This window comes from Palaemon carinicauda, chromosome 9 (genome assembly GCF_036898095.1).
Source record: "Palaemon carinicauda isolate YSFRI2023 chromosome 9, ASM3689809v2, whole genome shotgun sequence".
NCBI classification, from domain to species: Eukaryota; Metazoa; Arthropoda; class Malacostraca; order Decapoda; family Palaemonidae; genus Palaemon; species Palaemon carinicauda.
This window is the reverse complement of record NC_090733.1, coordinates 67,213,507-67,226,332: the sequence shown is the minus strand read 5'-3', so window position 1 is coordinate 67,226,332 and position 12,826 is coordinate 67,213,507. Positions and strand designations below refer to the sequence as shown.

The 12,826-nt window shown below is 42.9% G+C and overlaps 1 pseudogene; it reads left to right on the top strand.

Moving 5' to 3' along the window:
• The first annotated feature begins 204 nt into the window (after window positions 1-204).
• LOC137646984 (fap1 adhesin-like) overlaps window positions 205-12,826 on the top strand; it is a 420,090-nt pseudogene continuing 407,468 nt past the window's right edge.

The following is a 12,826-nucleotide window of genomic DNA, read 5'->3' as shown; positions in this document are numbered from 1 at the left end:
TCTTCCCCAATGGAGTTAATTATGTGGTATTTGCTTTGCTTTGCACATTCTGAAAATTCATCTGACCTTGCGAATTCTGGCTAGACGACCCAGGAACAGAGTTACTTGAAGCACTATTTGTTTGTTTTTGATTTTGAACTGCATTGCCGTTCGCCTGTTTCTTTTTATTAAACTGGGGATTTTTCTTTTTATCTCCATAAGGAACTGTTTGCGTGTTTCTAGGATTCTGCTGTTGATTACACGAGAAGCATCGACTATATGAATGGGTTGAACTGATATGAATTGAACAAAATCGCGCCCTACAGCCTACAGTCTGCAATCAAGTGACCTTGACGTTTGCTATTGTAACAAGTCATCCTTGCAGCTTGATTATTATTAACTACGTTTACTTGTTGTGGCTTAGTTTCATTTTTTTGCAAAAACTTGACTAAGCAAGGGATCAAGGTCAGTACACTTAGACATGTGTTTCTTTATTTGTTTATACACATCTAGTTCCGTACTTTCGGGCATTAGCTTTTTATCAAAACACCGCACTAAAGCATCTGGCAACATAATTGTCATGCAAGTTAAATACATTAGCCGTAAGAAATCTTTCACGGCGATGTTATCTTCTGTAAGCCATGTGGAATTACTTAAATCATCCTGATATTCATTCAGCGGGTCGGCAATGAGTGCCGCCCATTCTATAACATTAAGCTGAGTCATAGAGGCTTGATTAAGTGTATTTCTTAATGTCAAAACTACATCTAAAGCTTCCTCACCGCCATATATTGCACGTAGCCTAACTTTGAAATCGTCCCATGTAACTGCCTCTTGGAAAGAGACTCCTCTAAGATACGCACTTGCATCTCCTTTAGCAAAGTCTATGAAACTTTTAGCTTCTTGTAATTGTACAAATGGGTTTGTGATGCATTTTGCGTTTAAATGGGCATCTACTGATGAGATCCATGACTCGACATTCTGAGGCAGGAACCCATTAACCCGACCATGAAAAGGAAGAATAGCTGACCTTGCACTCACTAGAGTAACAACGGGACTAGGGTTACTGGGTCCGAGAGTGGGGTTACTGGGTCCGGGAGTGGGGTTACTGGGTCCGGGAGTGGGGTTACTGGGATTCACAGGTTGCGTCATGTTAACTTTGACTTTTTTCCTATCACTACGATCCTATCAAAATATCTATATGAATACACACGTCCACTGCGTAAATGCATATGCACTATACAATAAAGATTTGTTGCAGATTATAACAAAGTCCCCCAAAATGATGATATTAAGACAGTTAATGTGACAAAGATATTTCTCGAGAACTTCTGAAAGAAAACGGAATTAGCCCAAAGAGAAAAAAAATTCAGCAGATGAGAATTCGTAGTTGAGTATAGATTCCTTTAATGAAGGAAGATTAAGATTACACATAACTCACCCCAGCAATAATGGACGATCGACTCATGACATAAAACACTTCACTGAAAAAACCTGAATGAATAAAGGATATACTAGCTTTAGTATATATGCGCGAAGATTGTTTTGATCCGATGACGTCACGTCCTCTCTCTCTCTCTCTCTCTCGTTTGCAGGAAGAGTTTAGCTGACGTGATGACCTTCGACTTGGCTTCTCGTCGTGCGTTGTTTATTCGATGAATGTTTCACTTCCCGATGTGATTCTTGAATGTATGTGATGAAAGTTGTTCACTAAATGTTGATATAGATGAAGGACATTTCTTCATATTCTTAGGATGTTTACTGATGCTTGTTGATTAAAGATCCTGGTTCCTCAGTTTCTATGTGATTTATAGCTGATATTCGATGAGTTCATTACTTCGGTAGACGTAGATACTTCGTTGTAATTGTAGATTTATTACTGTTGTAACTGCTAATTACTACAGTTGTAACCGCTGGTTGTTATAGTTGTAATCGCTGGTTGTTATAGTTATAATCGCTGCTTGTTATAGTTGTAATCGCTGCCAGCAATTGTTAATGTGCGAATGTTATACGTACACATTGTGGTTCCATCCTCATGTCTCTTCAATGTGATACAGAAATATTAGACTTGTAGGTTCTTCTTAGAATAAGTCAAAGTTTTAGGTTAACTTTAAAAAATTATTGATAGCTCCATCACTGGAGTATGAATGGTTCGGTCGGATGACCATTCCGTATGAAAAGATGAATAGAACTGATTTACAATAAGCTCGCGTCGATAACGTAACATTAGCTATCTCAGCTTTTCATATAAATACAAAGAGAAATGATCATGTAGCCTTATGGCCGGAAGTCAGTTGATTCCGGTAGGGATCAATAGGTCAACTGGTTCCCACGGGAGGCGTTGTGACATGTTTACAAGACATACATAAATGTTTACTCATGCAATGCTTTCCAAGCATTACTTTAGCATGGTCTAGTTCACATCCTGTTATGGCTGTTGTCACACTCCTAATTCACCATTGACCCCTTGGGTCATGGGTTTAACAATGTATACATTACACGTACAGAGAGGACTCCTACTTTGCACAATCCTGTGTTTAATGTGACGAATGCCCAGAGGTTAATTCCAAAATTCAAAGAAGCTCCCGATGAGTTTTTTGATCATTTTGAAAAGGTCCCATCAACGATGGAATGGCCAGAAGATATATGGTCTGTGTTATTACAGAGTGTCTTGATTGGCAAAGGATGCAGTGCTTATTTTTCCTTGTCTCAGGACCAGAGAAAGGAGTATCAAGAAGTAAAGAGGAGCATGCTGTAAGCGTATCAGATGACTCCTGAATAGTATAAGGAAAATTTCCGAAGTTTGTGGAAAAAGGAGAAAATGACTTTCCTGGATTACGCTTACCAGGTATGACGATGTTTTAAAAGATGGATAGAGGCTGCTAAAGTGAGGGGGATGGCTGATTTAGAAGAATTAATAGTACTAGAACAATATTTTCGAGGAATTCCTGAACATATTCGAATGTACTTGAGAGAGAGAGAGAGAGAGAGAGAGAGAGAGAGAGAGAGAGAGAGAGAGAGAGAGAGAGAGAGAGAAGTGAAGACACTTGATGAATTCACTTCGCCGAGTGAAGATTATGATATTATCAGTCGTAAACCCTCCTCGGGTATGAAGTTTCAACCATTGTTTCGACCAAGTGTCAGGTATTTGCTGAACCATGGAAGCCAGTTCAGTAATAACTATGTGAACAAGTTCAATAGTTACAGCGGAAGTACCACTGGTACTGTTCCAAAGCAGAATGCAATAGTACCACAGCAAAAATCATCAATTCGTTCTTCTTTAGATATCATGAAAGACATGCAGAAGGTTAATACTGTCTGTTTTAAATGTGGCAAGAGAGGCCATACCAGTAAGGAATGTTGGTTAAACCAACCAAAAGCAGTTGCCCAATGGGTAAGGATAATTCGACTTCACAGAATATGAGGACCAAAAAAACAATCGGGAAAGAACGACTAAGAAACTAAGCCAGCTAACATTCACACGACAAAAAGAACAAAACCCAAACAGCGTGGATGCCTTTAAACCGTATATTTATGAAGGTATGTTAGCCGCAATCGATGGGAATGAGCGAACCCCGGTCAAGATATTGCGTGACAGTGGTTGTAATCATAATGGGGTGACACGAGGTGTACACCCGTTGGTAGAATAGTCTCTTACAGGAGACTCGGTTATTTTGAAGGGATTAGGAGGTGAGGAGGTTACCCTTTTTTGCCATTTGAAACTGCCATGTGAGTCGGTGACAGGTCATTTTGATTTTGTGGTAAAGGATTCATTGGCTGTCGAAGGAGTATACATCCTGCTGGGTAATAAGGTTGGTGGAGTGCCATTTGTGCCTTGTCCAAATGTAACAAAGAAACCATTGAAGTATAGTCGTACAACTGAAATCGAGCAGGATTACCCGTACTTGGTTCCTAGTTGTGCAACGACTAGGAGTCTGACGAAGAAATTGGCTGCAGAAGAAGAAAAAGAAACTGAAGGAGTGATAAAATTGGAGGATCTGTTTTCCGAAGAAGAGGATTTCCTTGATGGTACGCAAGAGGAGAACTCCCGAGAGAGCCCGAGAAAAGAGGAATGCCAGATGAGTGGACAGGAAGACAAGGAAGCTATGTATTTGGAAGAAATAGAAAACTCAGCGTTAGAAGTAGGACAAGTGAGTAGGAAAATGGTTGATAGGATTACAAGGGAAGGATGGAACGTTAACAGAGTTATTGTACCGTGTGGTGGAGGAGACGAAGGTGCAGCAGTCTCCCACCTGGTATTATCTTAAAGACGGGTTGCTTATGAGGAAGCATAGATTCATGAACCATTGACAAGACAGGTGACCACCGTAGTGCACGAGACAGGACACTTTGGAATAAGGAAGACGACGGAGAAAATTAAGGAACACTTTTTCTGGCCTGGTAAATATAAGGATGTGAGCCAATTTTGCCGTGCATATTGCATTTGTCAGATGGCTGAAAAGCCTAACGAGTACATTGAGAAAGCTCCCTTACACCCGATTGAAGTATGAGGAGAGCCCTTTAGCAAAGGACCAATTAAAATGCTGGCAGACAAAGGGAAAGATGGAGAGTAAGCGAATGGAGAATATGTCAAGGATATGAGGAAAGGGATCGGCAAGTTAAGGAAATTTTCCCTAAAAGGCATGAAAATGAAGAGTCGAGGAAAAAAAAAAAAAAAGGTTTGGCATGAAGAGTACGAACAGATAAAGAGATTCCCTCTCGCCAACGATTTCCAAGGACCATTTCGGATTTTGAAGGAGAGCAGTGACCAGACCTACGTTATCGTAATACCAGGAAAAAGGAAAACCTCTGTTCTTAGTCTCTCCGAAACATAACCATAGTACGGAAAGGAGACATATAACTTTTCTTACTAACTGTTTGAATTGTTAAATTTTGACTGTAAATTTTATCTAAAAACTTCTTGACTTGATTATAATAGAGGTTCAGAGGGAACCCATTGGTAATAAAAAATGATTTTAGAAAATTTTCTTCCTCATGAAACCCCAGATAAGTTGAACATACATGATAACATCTATATAACAGTGTTTTTAACGAATTAGAGGTTATGAGTGTTGTGGGGAAATGTTATCCCCACATAGATTTAAAACTAATTTTTACTAACAAGTTCTCAGTTGGCTCACTGTTTAAATATAAGGAGAGTCTACCTATTCCCTTGTGTTCCGGTGTCGTATTCACATTTCAATGTGCACTCTGTAATTAGTGCTACACTGGAAGCACATCTAGACAGCTTCAGTGTAGGATTTCGGAGCACATGGGGAGATCGGTACGAACCAATATACCGTTAAGTAAGAAACCAATTTCAGATATTTATGACCACGCATTTAAATCTGGTCATGCCATTTCTAAGGAAAATTTCAAGATTACGGACAGACATAGTAACGTCAGCCAGCTGAGAATCTTGGAGTCTTTATACATTTTTAAGACAAAACCCAGCTTGAATGAGGGCTTACCTGTTCAGTTACCGGTGACCCATTGATCCGTTTTCTGGTCTGTGGGTTGCTGGTCTGGATGGGTGGTCATCATCTCCTGCGGGTGACTAGGTATATTAGTTATTGGGTCGTTTATATAGTTATATAGTTGTGTGTAATAAGTCTTTTTTTATGGTTTTATGTTCCTTGATTGGTTGATTTTAGAGCTAGTTGATCAATTCATGAAAGTGTATCTTCCTAACTATATACTTAGGATGATTTTATTAATTTTATTAATTTTACATATGATAATTGCAGATAGACTGAAGATGACATAAGTTATGTCGAAAGCTCCCGAATAAAGAAGATGATAGCAGCATTGACTATTTTATTCCTACTTATATATATATATATATATATATATATATATATATATATATATATATATATATATATATTATATATATATATATATATATATATATATATATATATACACATATATATTAAGTAGCCTTCTAAGGGATATTTGCTACAGTGATACTCCCAGAGAAATAAACTGAAGGTCTCCAGGATTCTAACTCCTGGCACGAGTATCCAATTAAGGATATCGCATAATATCGGGACGTATTTTTTAGGTACGACACATAGCAATCTTCACCCTGAATAGATTTAACTCTTTGATGTAAGGGGGAAGAGTGGCAAAAGAAAGGGGTGCTGATCTAGGTACCCGGTGGACCTCCTATCCGTACTACTACCACACGCCATTCCTGTTCTTGTCGTTAAGCAGAAATGACTGCAGATAGAGTAATTTCAGGTGGGGTCAGCAAAAGGGTGGGTCCATCAGGACGACATGGCACTCTCGCCCAAAAATTGATTTTTCACTTTGCTCAAAATCCGTTTTTTTGGGCTCGGGCCATGTCGTACTGATGGAAGCATACCAGAGAATTAACTTGAAATTACCATAGCTTTGGGTTTGTGTATGTGCCTTCTACCTTGAATGAATTTCCTTATCTGGTCTCCTAGACCTGTATGTGAAATTCCAGGTAACTGTTATTTGCACTAAGCCTGGAACGGGCTTAGTGCTTCCTGCCCCCTGCAAGAAAAGTGTCGACTTCGGCAATAAAGATTCAAGGTTTGTAATTCTGTAGGAACAAAAGGGAAAACTTTAGAGCTTACCTTTTACTTACCATGGATGTCTGTATACTGATTTCAAGTTCTATGCCCCTATAGGGATTAAATAAAACTCTGGCATGTTTTATTTGTATGCAACTGAGGTAGCAGTAATAAGACACATACGTTTTAGTATCTTTATTTTGCAACTAAATTATCAATGTAGTTACAATAGAGTATGAATCTGATCCAGCATTAATACACATCAGGGTCCATATTTTCTCCTGTAGAAAAAATATGTAATTTCATTATCGGAATAATGCCACTCAATGGAGATGTGAAACCAAATCTAACTTGCTCAGATTTTGGACATGCGTAAACACTGTGATGCAAACGTTCACCCAGCACTGGTGTTATTGGTCAGATATGCACCTACATGGAACAGTTTGTTAACCATCGTTATGATTTGCACTAGAAGGTACGTATACCCATGCACCCGATACACTGTAAAGTCCCAAAACAGTCCACTGTTCATTGCAGCACTAGACGACGGGTTTTATGACACTACCTGCCGCCACCACAAAATGTTTTATTTCATGTACTTGCCTCGCATAGTGTTTGTAGATGACTCTTGATGATCTCCACCCAGTGTATGAGCGAAATCTTTCAAAAGTCCATATGTTGAAAGAAATTCAACAAAGAAGCAACTTTCCTTGGATCGTGACTGCGGGTGTACTGTCAGGATCTGCTCTGCGAATGAAGTAGGTGAGCTTCGCTCTCAGTTGTCTTAGAGATAGGTTTGATCCTGAGGTTTTGCCTCTGAAGAGCTGTCCTCCCTTGAAGTCTGAAGTTCTTCGAAGATAGACCTTAAGACACTACTGGGCACAAAGAGGCATCTTCCTTCAATGGGCAGATACTCCAAGGACCCCACCTCTTAGTGGGTAGTTCACTCTTGGCAAGAAAGTTAGGATCAGGGAAGAGGCTCAGTTCTGTTGTGTCTAAGAACTGAATAAGGCCTTCGTTTCTGGATAAGGCAACTATTTCACTAACTCTAGCCCCTAAGGCTATTGCAAACAGAAAATGACTTTCTGTGTTAGATCCTTTAGCGTACAATCCTCATTGTTTAGGTTCGAAGCATAGTGCAAGACTTTGTCCAAGGACCACGTGATGGGCTTTGGTGGGGTTGCTGGCTTGAATCTAGCGCATGCTTTTGGGATCTTATTAAAGATTTCACTAGAGAGGTCCACTTCCAAGGTGTACAGAAGTGGTCTAGTCAGGGCCGACCTACACATGTAATTGTAGTAGAAGCTAGGCCTTGTTTGTGTAAGTATATGAAGAATGCGAGACAGAAATCTATTGATATTTCTGTTGGTTTCCTTGTTTTCACAAGGGAAACCCATTTCTTCCATGACGATTCATATTGTCTTCTAGACGAACTTGACTTATACTCTTCGATGAAGTCAACTTTATCCTTCGAGATTCCAAACTTTTTGTTCGCTGCTAGGGCGAGAAAATCATGAGATGTAGGTTGTTGGTTCTCGAGGATGAAGCGTAGACAGTCGACTTCTGGACCAGTTGGGATAATACTCGATCCGGCAGAGGAAACTGCTTCAGTTTCAATTCTAGAACTAGAGGGTACCAATTGCTTTTGGGCCACTTGGGGGCCACTAATGTTGCTGTCCCTCTGAAGGATCTTAGCTCGTCGAGGACTCTTAGCAGGAGATTGGTTGGTGGAAACAGGTAAATGCGATTTCACCTGTTCCAGTTGAGGGACATGGCATCCATCGCTTCTGCCTGAGGGTCCATGTAAGAGGCTAAGTAATGAGGTAGTTACTTGTTGTCGCTCATTGCGAAGAGGTCGATCTACAGTTCCGGAACCTTTTTTGAGATGAAGGAGAATGAGTCTGCGTTTAGGGACCATTCTGTCTCTATCGGCTTTCGCCTGGATAGAGCGTCCGCCGTCACATTGCGGAACCCTTGTAGGTGAACTGCTGATAGGTGCCATCCCTTCTTCCTTGCCAGGTACAAGATGGCTAGTATCACATGGTTGATGTGAGGAGATCTTGAGCCTTGTCGATTTAGACATTTTACTATCACTTCCTTGTCTAGGACCAATCTGATGTGGATTGCTCTGCAAGGGGATAGTTTCTTCAACGTCAGGAAAACTGCCATAGCTTCCAAAATGTTGATGTGAAAGGTTTTGAACTGGTGCGACCAATTCCCTTGCACTTTTTTCTCGTGAGAATGGCCTCCCTATCCTTCCAAAGAGGCGTCCGTGTGTGTCACCACTGATGGTTGTGGTGGTTGCAGGGGAATTGCCCGTGCAAGCCTCTTGGCTGTTGACCACGGCCTTAACTGCGTGCGCAACAGGGTCGGGGTCAACCTTAGTTGATTTCTTTGAGCGTTTGATGCGTATCTTCATTAGACTCCTGACGCATCTTTTAGACGGGCTTTTAACACCGGATCTGTCACTGCTGCGAACTGGAGAGAGCCCAATACTCTTTCCTGTTGGCGTCTTGAAATCCTCTTGTGACGGATTAGTCTCTTGACAGATCCCGCTATCTCTCTCCTCTTCTTGGATGGAATGGATAGGTGGTATGACTTTAAGTCCCATTGGATTCCTAACCATTGGAACTTCTGAGCTGGAGAAAGGCGAGTCTTCTTGCGGTTGATCTTGAAGCCCAGGTGTTCCAGGAACTGGATCACCTTTTTGGCTGCCTGCAGACAAGTAGTCTTGGATGCTGCTCACACCAGCCAGTCGTTTATATATGCTACCACTTGAATCCTTCGGAGCGTAGATGCTGGACGATTGTGTCTGCTAGCTTCGTGAATATCCTTGGGGCTGTGTTCAGTCCGGTGGGCATTGCTCTGAAGACAAACTTCTTCTTCAGAAGCTTGAATCCTAGGTAGGAGGAGAAAGGGCGACTGATTGGAAGATGCCAGTAAGCATCTGCTAGGTCTATTGAGACTGTGTGCGCCCCTTTTGGTAGAAGGGTCCTTATGTGTTGCAAAGTAAGCATCCGGAACTTGTTGTTCTCGATGAACTTGTTGAGGAGAGACAAGTCTAGAATGACCCGAGTTTGTCTGAGTCTTTCTTGGGAACACAAAACAGCCTTCCCTTGAATTTGATGGACTTCGCTTTCCTTATTACCTTCTTGTTCAAGAGTTCTGAGGTATATTCTTCTAACGAGGGTGTGGAGTGTTGGAAGAATTCTGGAAAGCGGGGTGGAGTTCTGTTCCATTTCCACCCGAATCCATTTGTGATTAGGCTGTGGGCCTAGGGATCGAAGGTCCAGCCATCCCGAAAGTGATACAGTCTGCCCCCTACCTGGGGCCCCTCATTGCTTGGGGGTCCTGAGGACTTGTTTCCGTGACCACGTCCTCCTTGGCCCCGAGAGGGGTTTCCGGAGGAACTTCTACTTGGGCCTTTTCCTTTCTGACTACGGTGAAAGGAAGTTGACTGCCTCTCAAAGCCAGGGTTAAACGCTGGTGACTGGGCTACCAGTTTCTGAGGGACCATCTGGAAGGTGGTCTGAGGTATCATAATCATGGTCTGAGACATCGTGGTCATGGTCACCACAGGAAGTTATGCAGGTCTGCGTTGTCTCCTTGCCTTTTTATTCTTAGGCTGGGGACCTCCGTCTGAGGAAGATTTCCTCTTTGAGGTCATGCCCCACTTTTGGAGAAGGTTCCTGTTCTCCTTGGCTGCTCTGGCTATGACCTCTTGGACCAGTTCCTGTGGGAAAAGGTCCTTGCCCCCAGATGCTCGAAGTAATCAGCTTCCTGGGTTTGTGTTTTACGGTCGCTGAGGTAAAAACAAACTCTCTGCAGGCTCTCCTTTCTCTGAGGAAAGCATATAAGTCTTTCATAAGGGTCCCCATGTGAGACTTGACCAGGAAAATTAACATTTCCCGGGCGTTATTTAGGCCTGCACTCTTTTCCAGGCAGTTCTGATGAGAAAGGGAGGCCGCAAGTCTCTTCTGTTCCCTCCTTAGAAGATGGTCTGGCAACTTTGGAAGGTTCTCATTGAACTGCTGGCCTGCTATCTCTGGATCAAACTTAGAGATGGAGAAGGTTAGGTGGACATCCTTCCACTTCTTGCAGGTAGGCATTGCTAGAGAGAATGGTTTGCATTCCTCTAGGGTAGGGCAGGGTTTTCCCTCGTCGACTGCCTTGACAGCAAAGTCTAGTGCTTTCTCCAAAAAGGGGAAAGAGATGGAGGAAAGAGCAAGAAAGGTGGGGTGTCTCTTGCTCAGTGCTGAGACTTTGGAGTTGGTGTACCCGGCTCCTTTGAAGGCTTTCAAGAGGATGGCTTGCACCTTGTCATGCTCGAAGACAATGATTTCTTTGGGTACCGTATCCTCACGGGCTGCATGTTCATCCCGCAGTCTCAAGTAACAGTCTGGGTAAGCTGAAAAGTTAGGCCAGAACTCAAGATCTTCAATCAGTTTGGCCCCCAACTTCTCTGAGACGAATAATTTCCCATTCATCATGAGCATGTGCTTTGCATACCTCCAGGGGTTGGTTTCGGAGCAATAAGGGAGATCCAAGTAAGGGGCTTCTTAGTGGAGCCCCTGGTAGGTCCAGGTCGGTGCGCCTTTCTTGTAGCAGTATCTGCTGTTGCTTGATTGACTGCTTCCTCGTCTCTTGTTCCTTCTGGAACAATTCCATCATCTGTTGGATCGACGTGAGGATCGCTTCTCTCTTGTCGACCTGTGCAACTGGTTGAGGAGGTGGGGTGAAGAGGTTGACGACATAGGTTGGTATGCCATCACGGCGAACTGAGGGTCTTCGGTTGCCGTTGAAACGGATCCTTCTTCCTCCGCTTGTGGATGTTCCACGTCTTCTTCAGGGCCTCCTTGCAGTAGGTCCTGCTCTGTGTCAGTGGACACTTCTGACATCCGTTCTTGGTGGATGTCCATGCCTTCCAGTGCCTTGTTTATGTCCTCGTCGATCTTCAGTTGTATGAGAGGAGGCTGGACCTGTTCTTGGGGCACTACCACGTTTGATAGAGCCTTGGGGAACAGAAGGCACCTTAGGGAGTCGTTGGGTAAGTACAGTCCCGGAGAGTTCTTTTGGAACCCTCTTACCCATTTGCGAGGGGTCTCCCTCGCTGTATCTCTAGTCTCTATGTTGACTGGGAGGGCTTCTCCGAACCCGTTGGCCAGCAGGGTTGAGCAGGTGGGGCAACCCTTCGGGTCCCAATACTTATGGACTCCCGACACGATGCAGTAGGGGGCATGACTCCTGCACATCGTGTGTCCACAAAAGTCTCTGCCTTTGTGGTTGCAGAACAATGCTGCACACTTCTCCATCGGTTTCTCATGTAAAGGAAAAGGGCTCAATGAGTATCATGGTTTTTATATCAGTGATATAAAAGCATGTATTTAATAAACAATCACTATTGTTTATAATAGCTTAGGATAGTAAGCTTGAAAGGAAGTAGAAAAGACAGGCCATTGCTGAGACCTCTGTCAGTAATAATTTTTGGTTTCCCTGGTAGGGAGAATACAAGGTAGAATAAACTCTAGGAACTCGTGTAGAGTTAGTAAGTGTCTATACTAACATTATCCACCTGTAGTATATATTAATACTGATCGGTGATTTTTTAGGGTCCTGATGATTGAAAAAACCATGTGGGTGTTGAGGGAGTACTCAGCCTCAACATAATATCGTGGTCCCAACAATTGACTGCGATAGGAAACACAGAGTATGTTAGAAAACATATGTACTATTGTATAGTTGTATACTGCAGTTTAGCCGGCGGCACTGCTGCAGTTAGGTTAGTAGCTGGCGGCACTCACTTATAGATAGAGAAAAAGCATTTAGGAAGGAGAGTTTCCTATTATAATGGTTTAACATAACAATTGGAAGGGTAGGAGGACTATCAGGCTGCCTTCTGTCTCCTTGCCAGAATGAGAGTTCCAATGAAAGGGGTAAGCTTCTGTCTGATTCTGGGTTCCACCCATCCACAAAAGGCCTGTCGCCGGCTATACCGCTGGCGACAATAATTGTGGATGTCAGTCCAAGAGAGGGCTGAGGACTTCCCAAAGTATGTTAGGTTTCTCACCAGCAGCCGTCAAGAGCCGTCTCAATCTTCCCCCCCCCCCAATAATATCCACTTCCTGTGAAGGAAGGAAGTAAGGGGGAACGCGGCTAAGGTGGCTGAACTAACTGCCACCGGCAGGGTACCAGCCGGTAACGCAGTCAACCTAGCAAGCCGGGATGACTGTCAGAATACCGGTTAAAGAATATTGTGACGGCTATGACGTCACTAAAGGACAGAAGGGGGAAGGGTAAGGGTC